The sequence below is a fragment of the Pseudorca crassidens genome, chromosome 10 (assembly GCF_039906515.1).
Source record: "Pseudorca crassidens isolate mPseCra1 chromosome 10, mPseCra1.hap1, whole genome shotgun sequence".
NCBI classification, from domain to species: Eukaryota; Metazoa; Chordata; class Mammalia; order Artiodactyla; family Delphinidae; genus Pseudorca; species Pseudorca crassidens.
Window position 1 is genome coordinate 88,211,765 of NC_090305.1, and position 14,097 is coordinate 88,225,861.

General features: G+C 41.2%; 1 protein-coding gene across 15 annotated transcripts in view; it reads right to left on the bottom strand.

The window, feature by feature from the left end:
• The window catches only part of FOXP1 (forkhead box P1), a 596,348-nt gene that overhangs the window by 340,775 nt on the left and 241,476 nt on the right, over positions 1 to 14,097 (bottom strand). For 2 of the 15 annotated variants that reach the window (XM_067755188.1, XM_067755189.1), the window contains one exon: positions 10,094 to 10,158. The exons of the other annotated variants lie outside the window; for them this stretch is intronic. The gene's annotated coding sequence lies outside the window, so the exon portion shown is untranslated. The remainder of the gene's footprint in view (positions 1 to 10,093; positions 10,159 to 14,097) is intronic. 15 annotated transcript variants of the gene reach the window in all.

The following is a 14,097-nucleotide window of genomic DNA, read 5'->3' on the forward strand; positions in this document are numbered from 1 at the left end:
CACACCCTGGATAAGAGGGGCCAGAGTGAAGTGGAAAGAACATTTCACTAGAAGGGAAGAGAAATGTGGTTCTACTCCTGGATTCCCCAGCGACTCTGCTAGAATTTGGTAATCCTCTTCCCTTCTCCACATCTCAGTCACCTTGTTGGGAGAAAGAGTGGTACCCAGGGATGATATTCAACTGGTACACAGTGGTTGCCTGAAGAAGTTGTTAAAATACTGAAATACTGTGCTTCCCTGGTGGCGCAGTGGTTCAGAGTCTGCCTGCCGATGGAGGGGACACAGGTTCGTGTCCCGGTCCGGGAAGATCCCACATGCCGTGGAGCGGCTCGGCCCGTAAGCCATGGCCACTGAGCCTGCGCGTCCGGAGCCTGTGCTCCGCAACGGGAGAGGCCACAACAGTGAGAGGCCCGTGTACCGCAAAAAAAAAAAAAAAAATACTGAAATACTTGTATACAGGCTGGGAAACAGCCTTTGCCCCCAGGTTACCCAAGTACACCCTTGGCCACTACCTTGAACTTCCTAGGATCCGAAGCACAGAAAAGGATGTCCTAGCACCCTGCCCCAATGCTATGCTGGGTGTCCTTCCTGCACGGCCAACGTCTCTGCTATACCTCTTAGCCATATTGACCAACAACCCCGATGCTTTGAGAAGCCCTTTTCCAAGGCTATGATGTAAGGACCACGAGGACGGGCTAGCTTATGGATGGAGGAAGCCACTACCTGGAGCCCAGTGAGAGACAGGAGGCCTGGGACAAGCCGAACAAAAGGCCCGTGAGGAACCCACCTTCCTCCCCAAGTTACTTTCCCCACTTGGGGCACTTAGATGTGGGCCTGGAGTCAGGAGGCAAATCAGTGGAATCTCAGGGCAAATCCTTAGGGCTAAAGTTGTCTCCGAAGCCTGGAAAGAAACCTATCATGTGAAACAGCTCTCAAAGTGAAATCCTGAGCTCTGAGGGACATTACGAACACATGTCATCAAATTATATTTACCGTGGAAAGCTCTAGTAGCTCAGACTTTCTACTCTGCTTCTACAACTCTTTAGGAAAAGGAATATTTCTCTATCCAACGTTCCAAATTTCCACATCAGAGTCAAGGCATTATACATGTTGAAGTACATAGGAAAGGAACAAAAAAATCTCAATACTGTCGTTCCCTTCAACCGTCTGTACCTTCTTTGCCACCACTACTCAAAAGTCAGTCCAACGTTCTGCTGGCTGACGTGACACCACGCTGTCACTTGATCAGGTGAGAGGTACCACGTGGTATGAATACTGATCCACAACCACATACTAAATGGGAATTTGCAAAGGCGTGCTCCGGAGACAAAGACGTAACTGTACAGAAATATTAACTAAGAATTTAAGTAAGCGGGCGCCCTGGAGAAAAAAAAAAAAAAAAGTTCTGAAGTAGCAATACAAACTATATTTAATAGCAACAAAAAGTATTTTCTTTTTGGGAGAGCAATCTGGGCTTCTAAAAGTGACTGCCTTTCGCGTGACTTAGGACACTACAGTATGCCTGAATTCTTCCACTTCCTAAAACACAAATGCTAGGCACCCCAATTCTACCTCGTGAAAGTTCGTTTTTTAGATTCACCTTCTCCCAAATACAATACGCAAATAAAAAAGCTATTTTGAGACCTGTTTTCTCCGCCGCCCACCAACAATTGTTATTTTCCTAAGCGCTCGAGTATCACAAGTCCCAAAGAACATATGTTCCCAAGGAAGGAAAAAAAAAACGGGCTCTAGAACTAATACACAATGAAAAATAAATTTAAAGCAGCCTTCTGGTCTGACATAAGAATATAAAAATGATATGAGCAGGAACAGCCTAGTTTACATACTTTTCAGTCACAGCTGCTGCTCTAAAACCACAATACCTTTAAAATGACATTTTAAGGAAACAGATACGGCAAGGCTGTAGCTGTAGCTGTAGCTGGATGAAGCTATCGCTGAATTCAAGGGGCTTCTCTTTCTATGCGCTTACTTTATACGACCCTGTACACTGGCACAATTAAGAGGAAAAGAGTGATTCACTTTTAAATAATGTCATGATAAACCGAGCAGATTACAAATAATTTTACCCAAGAGGACTTTTTTTTTTTTCTTTCTCCTTTAAAATCACCAGACTCAGACATCAAAACAGAGTATCAGGGACAGGAGGAACAAGTCCTCTCTTCTTGGTTAATATTTAATCGGGTGCTAAAAACTTCGTGGAGAGACCTCTGCACCTCCAGTGACAAGGCGCACAAGAGGCTCCTCTCTCTTCAGAAGATGCAGGCCCTTCCCTGAATAAATGAAAATAACATACAATTAAATCAGACTGTTCAATTAATAAATTACTTCGGTGGACCTCGAAGGCCAAGTCGTGTTTAATTACGTAATTTAAAAAATATTTGCACGTTGCAATCACTGAAATTGCCTTTGAGGTTTCATAATACACACTTAACACTTGAGTTAGAGAACAAATTTATTTAATAAATGCAGGCCTAAGAGCTAGAAGGCCATACCACTCACACTGCAAAATCACTTAGCACATCCTCAGAAAAAGCAAATAAACTTTTCCGCTATTTAGACGTGGGCTGCTGTTGAATGTCAGGAGAGGCTGGCTGATTTCTTGTGCATTTTCTCTGTCATGTGTTGCCTGTAAATCTGACCACTTTGAGAGGTAATTAGAATAGAGCTAAGGGACAAAATGGTTCCAGTTAAAGATAAAGATAAACTAAGGTGGAAGATGTCAAGAACCCGGCAGTAAAAACCTCTTCAGAGTAAAACAAAGAGAAGTCGTATTACCGCCCCATTTTGCATTCCTTAGAATCCCAAAATACACCATAAATTAACATGGTTCCTGAGTGTAAAGACGTGTTCCATTAGGGAAGCGCACACAAACTTAGGGTTGAGGAGGACATTCATAAAAGGGATAGAATTACGTGGTGTCCAAAAAGAGGGCAGAGACGTTTTAAAGTGACTGCATTTCTTACAGTCACTTTATGGCCGTGATACTGCCATTAAGTGAATTTTCTAGAAAACCACTTGACCGCTTTGGCACCACAACTTGTTTGGCCCTCACATTTTGATGGAAACCTTTGTCAGACACATACACTTTCAATAACCATCGCGTGCTTTATACCCACGGCGGCCTGAGAGCTTTTTCAACTCTGTGGGGCTAACTCTATTTACACCAAAAGCCCCAGACCGCCATGACAAGGCTGTTATTTGCGTTTGCAGGTCTTCCCCTTAAAGACTGCAGTCATGTGCACCCCGCCACATGCCTGTTCTGCTTCCCTCCCCAAAGCCTCCAACTTGCTGCTAATGAACTGCCCGTCAGAAAGGCATCGAAAGTTCTGAAACTTAGAAATTTTAAATGAGGTTTAAAGAAAAGATTCCGGTGAAACCTTGGTATCTGTTACAAAACAAAATGAGGAGATTCATCTCTCAGCCCCATGTCCCCTTCTCTCTCTTCCCTTTCACAGATTTCCAGAAAGCACTGTCTACACTTGCATTCTCCCTGGATTCACCTCCCACACCTCCCTCGGCCCTCACCGCGGCTCTGTTGCCAAGGTTACTGAGTTTTAAGTCTCTCCTGATTTGGTCCGTTAGCTACATTTGCCAACTCTCTCTTCTTCTCAAATCCTGCTCCTCTCGGAGGGTCCTCCCTGGGACCCCAGCCGTCCATTATCTTCCAGCTTCCTCAGCGCCCAAGGAGTCCCCATCCCACGGTCCCTCCCTCAGGGAGGTGGATGTTCCCACCATCCACCCAGTAAATGAGGCCAAACACGATGGAGGCTGCTTTGATGCCTCCTCCACAGCATCCAACAACCAAAGGCATTCAATTATTTTTCCTTTTCTTCATCTCAATCGAGACTCACTAGCCCACGCCAAGAGAGCCTTGTGTGGACTCTACAAGGGCCTTTTGGAGGCTTTTTCCTGTCTTTGTACCTGCTCTCTTCAAACCAATCTACACAGAAGACAAACTAACTTGTAAAAAATTACAAGTTTGCAAAATCTTTTCAATTCCTGGATAGCTTCCCTCACTCTCATCTTACTATTTTGGGCATTGGGAGGCATCTCAAAATTGATGGAGCTGCCACAGGCTTCCCAGATGCATGTCCCACCCACGCTTAAAAAGTTCTTAGGGCTTCCCTGGTGGCGCAGTGGTTGAGAGTCCACCTGCCGATGCAGGGGACGCGGGTTCGTGCCCCGGTCCGGGAAGATCCCACATGCCGCGGAGCTCCCGGGCCCGTGAGCCATGGCCGCTGAGCCTGCGCGTCTGGAGCCTGTGCTCCGCAATGGGAGAGGCCACAGCAGTGAGAGCCCCGCGTACCGCAAAAAAAAAAAAAAAAAAAAGTTCTTAGCTTCCTAAGGGCCAGAAAGTCAATGTGAAATGTGCAAAGGTACTCAGAAGGTCCTTTGTGTTGGTGGTCCTGCCTGATCTTCTGATTGCACCTCTTGCTATGCCCGGACTTTCAGTCTACCATCAATAGACACTATAATCACATATAATAACACACACCCTGCACCCTCCCAGCCCCAAGCCTTCACACAGACCACCGATCACTACTCTGCCTTACTTCTCCTAGAGAGGGTTCACCTGTCTCACGTGACAAGGGCCTAAATGCCACACGCTCCAAGAAGCATTCTCTAATCTCTCTTTAGATCTATGCCCCTGTTATTGGTCCCATTTGCATACAGTGCTTGTCCTAATACAGCAGTGATTCCATTTTATAACAGTGCTGTGTCTAATCAATAGTTTCGCCTGGTAACCTGCATGCCCATTCTATTAAAACCACTTCAAATATCTTAAAACGAATTTTTTTTTTTTTTATTGAGGCATAGTTGACACATATTATATTAGTTTCAGGTCTACAACTGATATCTCTCCTTCAAAGAATAAAGTTGATGAATATCAACTTGATATTGATATTGAAAGTCAATGACAACAATTCTTTGGTTCCTTCATAAAATCAACTTTTCTCCTTCTTAATTCCTCTCCCCACTAAAATCATTCAGCAGGGTGAGGTCAAGCAGATCGCATCTGCATAGTATTTGTTCACAACTCTGAAGATACGAGAAATGTTGATAATTCAATGTTGATAATCATGGTTGATAATTCTGTGAATGACTGAGACATAATCTGAGCAAAAAACGTTACGTTCCCTTGAAGTAAAATCACCTTACTGTTCATAATACACTGCAAAGGAAAAAGAATGAGCAAGGAAGCTATAAGGACTTAATCAAATAGACTTCTTGTAAGTAAGAACTGAAATTCACTATCCACCAAAAATGCAATACCCTCCCCCTACTAAGAGCGCCCTAATTTAGACTCTGCACAAAAAGAGCTTTCAGGTTATAAGACAATTTTACATTAAGGTCTTAGATGAACCTTAATGCCATTCCCTCTCCTGGATGTGTGGTCTGCTAAACTTCAGCTTTAATTATTTCATCACGCATCCCACCTCTAGCAGTGCAAACTTTGCAGCAGTCTTCAAAACGGTGTAAAACAAAGAGCCGTGATGGGTCAAACCCGTGAACTGCAATCTTTGACAGATTTGGTGTTAAGAGAGCTGGTGCCAGCCAACAGCAGCCTCAGACTCAAGAAACGGCATCACTTAAGTGATGAAAGGATAAAAGCCAACCTCTGGAAATGTGAAATGACCAGGTGGGCTATTAATGACAAATAAGGCCATGGAACATTCTCTGCGGGACTGATATTTTCAGAGACCCAGAACTAAAACCATCAGAAAAGAAAAGTGTAGTAGGTGGGGGAGGGGGAATTGGATTAAGGGAGCCAAAAGGGACAAACTTCCAGTTAGAAGACATCTGGCTACTACGGATGTTACATACAACATGATAAATATAATGATCACTGCTATACATTATATGTGAAAGTTGTTGAGAGTAAGTGCTGTGAGTTCTCATCATAAGAGAAAATTTTTTTTTCTAATTTCTTTAATTTTTATCTCTATGAGATGATGGGCGTTCACTAAACTTATTATGCTAATCATTTCATGATGCATGTAAGTCACAGCATTATGCTGTACACCTTAAACTTACGCAGTGCTGTATGCCAGGATAAAAGTGAAGGGAAAAAATATAAATAAATAAAGACAGACATAAAAAAAGAAAAAAAGTGTGTGGTTTATAATGTAGTCAAAGGTGACTGGCAGATGTGATCAGATCTTATCTTTCATAATTATGACCTGGCTGGGTCATTTAACTTCTCTGATCCTCAATTTCTTCATCTGTAAAATGGGTTCATGAAATCTCTGTGGGAGTCAAACATGACTGAATGTGTCAGGCTCACAGGCAGGACTTTTGCTTGCTTACGTGTGTGTCGAGGTGTGTGAAACTAGAGAAGAGAGTGATTTTTGCTCCAACCCCAACATTATTTCTCCAGTCACTTAGCAAACGTTGGTGGACACCACTCTGCCACATGGAAAGTAAAGAAGAACGAAACTTGGCCCTGTCCTCGAGGAGCTCAGAGTCGAGATCTATGCTGTCCCAAACAGGAGTCGGTAGTCACATGTCGATATTTTAATTAAAATGAAATGAAAACCAAAAATCCAGGTCCTCAGTGGCACAAGTCCCATTTCGAGTGCTGAACAGCTACACGTAGCTGCCAGTTATGTACCGACTACCATACTGGAAAGCGCAGAGCACTTGCATCACTGCAGAAAGTTTTATTGATCAGCTCTGGTTACAGGGGCAAGAAGGTTAAGTATATAGGTAAATTCTAACACGTTGTGATAAGGGATGATTTGGTAGCAGCAAAGATTTTATAATGGACATGATATTCTTGAAAGACAGGTAGTTTTTAATATTTTTGAGGAAAAAGGGGGAGTCAGGGGGAGCAAACCACAAGCGCAAAGGCACTTCAAGAGGCATTCTGAGTGCTAGGCAGGAAAGGTCAGCGCGTCTTGGTGACTGGTTAAGTTCATGGGGAAGCAATGGCCGGAGATGGGCTTGGAAGATTAGGATCCAATTCTGGAGGCCTCACAAGCCAAAGTAGGAATCAGGGCTTGATTCAGAAAGAGTGACCTATCGGACGTGCTTTACAGAAAACTAACCATGCAGCGGTTGTCAACTCTGGAGATGCACACGACAACTCCTCCGGAAAGTTTCGGAAAATGCTGATGCCAAAGTCCCTATCCTCACTCAATTATATCCAGTTCTGGGCGTGGGGCCTAGACTTCAGTAAGTCTTAACATCCCAAAGCGACTCAAGCGCAGCCAGGGTTGAAAACCAATGCAGATGACGAAGAACTGGCATTGTAGTTAAGCTGGAATGAAGAAGTACGAGGAAAAGCCTACTGCAACAGTCCTACCAACAGGTGGTGGGGACCTCACCTAACACAGGAACAGGGAGGATGAAGAAGAAATGCTGATTTGGGAAGAAGTTTCAAAGACAGAATTTATATGACCTGGAAACCAAGAATATGAGCAATCAGAGAAGAAAAAATAGAGTACGATACAACTTCTAGCCCATGGCAATAACGACCAAGATCAAGCGTGCAGAATATCGAGCAGGTTTAAGAGAGAAAGAGTGACAATTAGTTCAGTTTGAGAGGCACTGCCTAGTATATTCTGCAGAGCAACTGGTAGAAAAGTCCAAGAAGTTAGAAGAAATATCAGTCTGGATTCTGCTAGAGAAGAAGGCCAGAGAGTGGGGCACAGAGAACTGTGAAGAATAACCTTCAAGAACAGAAAAGACATGCACTTTTCAAGTTCTGCTCTATCCCCATCTATTCCACACTGTACATCAATGCCCCCATCGGCCTAGCATCACCAATAGGCCACAGGCATCCTGTCCCAACACCACTTCCTGGCTGTACGGCCTTGAACAAATCATTAGACTCTCTGGGTCTGGGATTCAATTTCTTAACACTCAAAGGAGAGGGCTGAACTAGAACTAGACGCTCGCAAGGGGTCCTTCCAGTTTGAATATTCCACAGATACATTACATTCTGAAGAGCAGAAATTATACATATAATTTATAATACCTTCTAGCATTTATATATGCACCCATTTCTATAACATTTATATTCCAGAAATGTTATATATTCCTGAGATTGTATACATACAAATTAAACAGATTTCAAGAAAGTTACGTAAGCGTATTTCCTTTTGTCAGAAATCTGTCAAAAAGACACACTCAACATATTGTTTAGTCCTGAATACCAATTTTTTTTTTTGTTTTTCCTTTGCAGTGCTGAAGTAAGGGGTTGCAAATTCCAGTGCCTAAAGGGACAGAGGATCACATTAATGAGTAAAACAGCCCAGAGGAGAATGACAAACTCTAGCCCACGCCCCAGCTAAAGGGGGCAGCCGCTCCACTGCGGATCCAGTGTTATTTCACTTTTTTCACAAAACCCAGAATCCCAGACTGCTTCAGGTATAATCTCTTGATATTTAAGTGCTGGCGACCAACACAAACCCAACAGGCCTGAGGCTGTCAGACTGTGCCCTGGACCCAAAGTGTACCATCCTCTGTGATTTTTACTTCAGCAAACATAAAGCATTCACAAAGCAAGAAAGAAGGCCCTATGTCAGATCAGACAACAGGGTTTAGCGTAAGAGCGTCAGACCGATGACACCAGCCTACGACTTGTAGGTACCTTTACACCTAGTGCCTATAATAATATCTCCCACAAAATACACTAAGTTTCATGAAACATCTGTGTGGGGTTTCAATGGAGAAGAGTACCCCTGATAAATGAATTCTTTGTGTACCAAATATCAGGTGGACTTTAACACTTCGAGATAGGAATGTGATGATTTATATCCTGCTGACAGCAGCCAATACCCCTCAGTGTATTCAAAATAGAAAAGTACTTTATTTAGCAATATCGCTCTATTTCTTGCTTTCAAACGGGGGGGGGGGGGACCTTCTCTTTTTATTATACTGTTGTCGTTGTTGTTGTTTAATGTGAAGCACTAAGCAATCTGGCACACGTTAGCAGGAAGAGGCCAACCGTACATGGAATATACCGTTACCCTCATCTTCAAAGCATAATGAAATGGGATCTTCTGCTACCAGATCACCTTAAAACCAGTAACAAAGGAGAGGCACTGCTAAGCAGGAGTCTGTATTCAAGAAGGTTGTTCTGTACTACGCAATGGACTCAAGGGGGGAGAAATCCATGAGTAGAAGCACAGAAAGAAGCCCAGGTGGAAAACAACAATTCAATAATAACTACAATAAAGCTTCCGATGATACCCCAAAACACCCGGTCACAATGTGGGTTTCCAGTTCACCCTATGATGACTGTGATGGCAGAGGGGAGGTGATGGCGCTCTGGCTTGTAACACAAAACTGGTAACAGTTATTCACGAGGGGAGAATGTGTTTTCAAAGAACGGAAAAGAGTAAAGGGAGAATTTGAAGCCAGGTACTTTAGCACACGATTTCAGTTTGTCTAAGGAAAAAGTAACAAAAGCTTCCTCTGTAAATTACCTGCCTCAAGAAAGGCTTTCTTGTCATGCTCACTAGGTATGTGTCTTAAGTGGGTAAATATTGGGATAAATTTTAAGCCAATTCCTAAATACGAGCAGTTGAGAGGAAAGGAGAAAACAAAGGATGCAGGAGTTGGGGAAGTTGGGTTGTACGAGGCTGTCTGGTACAGGAAGGGAATGAACTCTAAGTCTGGAGAGACCCAGGGGAAGGGTGGAAAGAGGTGATAAACCCACCCTAGTAACAGCAGAAGCAGGAAGAGAAGGATAATTAGAAAGCAACACTTAATATGTCCCAGCACTACACTGTTCTTATTCCCATTTAACAGATGAGGAAGTGAAGGTCCTGCAGGAGAATGAGGCCCAACTCATACAGCTAATAAATGGTGTGGCGTGGATTTGAATCCCATTGTCTTTTCTAGAATCCAGTGTCTCAACCACCATGTTATGCTGCCTCCCAAACTTGGAGGCCACAGGCCAATACTGAACAAAAGCAGGTAAAGACCAAACCAGAGGTGAGAAGAGAAAAGATGCCTTCAGAAATGCTTTTAAGGGCCGACTCCTCCTTATGGGAGGAAGAGTTGAAAGGGAAGAAGTGACAGCATTGCTGTCACTTCAAGGAGAGTAGAGAAACAGACTCACTGTACTGAGATAGGTTTCCCAGCTGCAACATAAAGATCACTTGCTTTCCTTCCTCAGTCGGCCAACTGCAAGAGAACGGAACTATGTTTAAATAGGTACCCACGAATCATGAAATCTGACCAATCAATTTCTCGAAGTTATAAACAGAACAAATGGTCTGCTGTAAAGGGAAGTTCAATTCTATCATATATAAGTGTGCACACATGCACGTGTGTGTTTACTGATGACAACTGTATCTGAATCTCAAAGTCCCTCTAATCTAATTCTCACTTGTTTTGATAATCAGCTCTTTCAAAATCTGGTACACATGTGTGTTTATATTTTTATCACCAGGATACAGAAACATTTTGCTGAATCAGGAATATCCACCCAGGATATTCTCCCAACTTTCTCTCCATGAGAGAAGATCATACAGGTACCTCAAACATCGTTATCTAAAATTATACCACAAAGTCTGTTCACTAGCATTAGAGATGTTTGGAATTATTTTTCATTGATGAACTGAGTAGTGTTCAAGACACATGATCAGCTGAAAAGATTGTGAGTGCCAAGGAGCCCAGCAGCCTCATACCTTGAGAACTGTACTTGGAATCTAGATCTCATCTGGTATGACGAGAGAACCCTGTCACCTTTCAGCTAGGAAGTTGGCTAGTTCTTCCACCAAAATAGTATTACTTTCTCCTCATACCTTTCCCATGGAGTAAGTTGTATGACTTTTCTGGGCATGCTCCCTGACACATCTCTGCCTATATGGCAGAATTCTGGCTGAGACATGCCTTCAGGGCAACTTACCACAGAACAGTGAGGGTGTGAGAGCGGGAAATACGTAACCCTGTTTCCTGCTAATCGTGGTAGTTATCATACTGGCCAAAAGCTCTGACAGTTTTGGAATGGCCAAATTGGCTCCATTTGGTTCTCAGTATCCTCCACCTGCTGCTGACTGGGTTTCTCTGATCAGCTGCAACATGACTTAATCGATCCACTTGGCTGCAATGGTTGAAACAGTTGGAATGCTTGACCTAACCAAACACTGCAATCTCCTTTCACAAAGTCTAGATCTATTAAATGTCACAACACAAAGCTGCCCTAGGGCATGAGACATCAGGAACTACAAAAGCAGCCAGAAAACAATTAACAAAATGACAATAAGCACATACCTATAACTACTTTGAATGTAAACAAATTAATTCTCCAAACAAAAAACAGAGTGGCTAAATGGATTAAAAAAAAAACAGGATCCATCTATATGATGCCTACAAGAGACTCACTTTAGCTGTAAGACACACACAGACTGAAAGTGACAGGATGGAAAAGATATTCCATGCAAACGGACACCAAAAGAAAGCTTGAGAAACTATAAGCAAAGACTGAAGTAAGAGACAAAGAAGGGCACTGCATAAGGATAAAGTAGTGAATCCAACGAGAAGATATAAAATTTGTCAACTTTTATGCACCCAATACAGGAGCACCTAAGCATATAAAGCTGACATTAACAGACAGCAACAGAATAGACAGCAACACAGTATTAGCAGGGGACTTAAATACTCTACTTTCATCAAGGGATAGATTATTCAAACAGAAAATCAATTAGGAAACATTGACCTTAAATGACACATTAGAGCAGATGGACTTAAGAGATACTTATAGAACATTCCATCCAAAAGCAAAACAATACACATTCTTCCCAAGCATATATGGGATATTTTCCAAGATAGATCATATGTTAAGCCACAAAATAAGTCTTGATAAATTTAAAAGGATTTAAATCATATCAAGCATCTTTACCAACTATAATGGTATAAAACTAGAAGTTACTTACATGAAATAAACTGGAAAATTCATAAATATGTGGAGATTATACACCATCTCACTGAACAACCAACAGCTCAAAGAAGAAATCAAAAAAGAAATTAAAAATACCTTGACACAAATGAAAATGGAAATGAAACATACCAAAATTTATGAAATGCAGCAAAAGCAGTTCTAAGAGGAAAGTTCATAGCAATAAATTCCTATCTCAATAAATAAGAAAAGTCTCGAACAGCCTAACTGTATACCTCAAAGAACTAGAAGAAGAACAACTGAAGCCCAAAGTTAGTAGTAAGAAGAAAATAAAAAAAACTAGAGCAGAAGTAAATGAAATACAGATTTAAAAGACAACAGAAAAGGTCAATGAAACGAAGAGCTAGATCTTTGAAAAGATAAAAAAAAAAAATGTCAAATTTTTAGCTAGGCTCACCAAGAAAAAAAAGAGAGGACTCAAAATCAGAAATGAAAAAGATGTTACAAACGATACCACAGAAATACAAAGAATTCTAAGAGAATACTATGAACAATTATACACAGATTGGAATACCTACAACAAACACGTAAATTCCTAGAAACGTATAAACTATCAAGACTAAATCATGAAGAAACAAATTCTGAACAGACTGGTTACTAATAAGGAGATTGAAGCAGTAATCAAATACCTCCCAGCAAATAAAGTCCAGGACGTACTGGCTTCACTGGTGAATTCTACCAAACACTCACAGAAGAATTAATACCAATCCTTCTCAAACTCTTCCAAAAAACAGAAGACGAGGGAACCCTTCCAAACTCATCTTATGAGGCCACAATTACCCAGATACTGAAAACATACAAGGATGTCAAAAGAAAAGAAAATTATAGGCTAATATGGCTGATGAACAAAAATGCAAAAAATCTCCATCAAAATATTAACAAACCAAATTCAACAATACACTAAAGGGATCCCACCATGATCACACGGGATTTTTTCAGAGGACGCAAGTATGGTTCAACGTCCACAAGTCAATGTGATACACTACAAAATGAAGAATAAAACTCATATTATCATCTCAATACATGCAAAACATGCATTTGACAAAATTCAGTATGCATTCATGATAAAAACTCTCAACAAAGTGGGTATAAAGGGAACATAAGTCAACATAATAATGGCCAACTATGATAAGCCCACAGGTGACAGAATACTCAACGGTGAAAAGCTGAGAGCTTTTCCTCTAAGATCAGGAAAAACACAAGGTTGCCCACTCTCAGCAGTTTTATTCAACATAGTGTTGGAAGTCCTAGTCAGCACAATTGGGCAAGAAAAATAAATAAAAGGTATCCACATTGGAAAGGAAAAAGTAAAACCATCACTATTTGCAGATGACATGATATTACATATAGAAAACCTTAAAGACCCCATCAAAAATTATGAGAACTAATAAATTCAGTAAAGTTGCAAAATACAAAATCAATATTCAAAAATCTGTTGCATTTCTATACACTAATAACGAACTATCAGAAAGAGAAATTTAAAAAACAATTCCATTTACAGTTGCACCAAAAGTAATAAAATACCTAGGAATAAATTTATCCAATGAGGTGCAAGACTTGTACATTTAAATACTAGAAGACATTAGTGACAGAAAGTGAAGATGACACAAATAAATGGAAAGATATTCAGGGCTAGTGGACTGGAAGAATTAATACTGAATGTCCATACTACCCAAAACAAAATACAGATTTAGTGCACCCCCTATCAAGATTTCAATGACATTTTCCACAGAAATAGAACAAACAATTCTAAAATTTCTATGTAACCATAAAAGACTGAATAGTCACAGCAATCTTGAGAAAGAAGAACAAAGCTGGAGGCATCACACTCACTGATTTCAAACTATATTAGATAGCCATAGTAATTAAAATAGTATGGTACTGGCAAAAGAACAGACACACAGATCAATGGAACAGAAAAGAGGACCCAGAAATAAACACAGGCATGTAAGTCAATTCATTTATGACAAATGAGTCAAGAACATACAATGGAGAAAGGACAGTCTCTTCAATAAGTGGTGCTGGGATAACTTGACACATGCAAAAGAATGAAACTGGACAACTGTCTTATATCATCCACAAAAATTGACTCAAAATGGATTAAGGACCTGCACGTAAGACCTGAAACCAAAAAAACTTCTAGAAGTAAACATAGGTAGTAA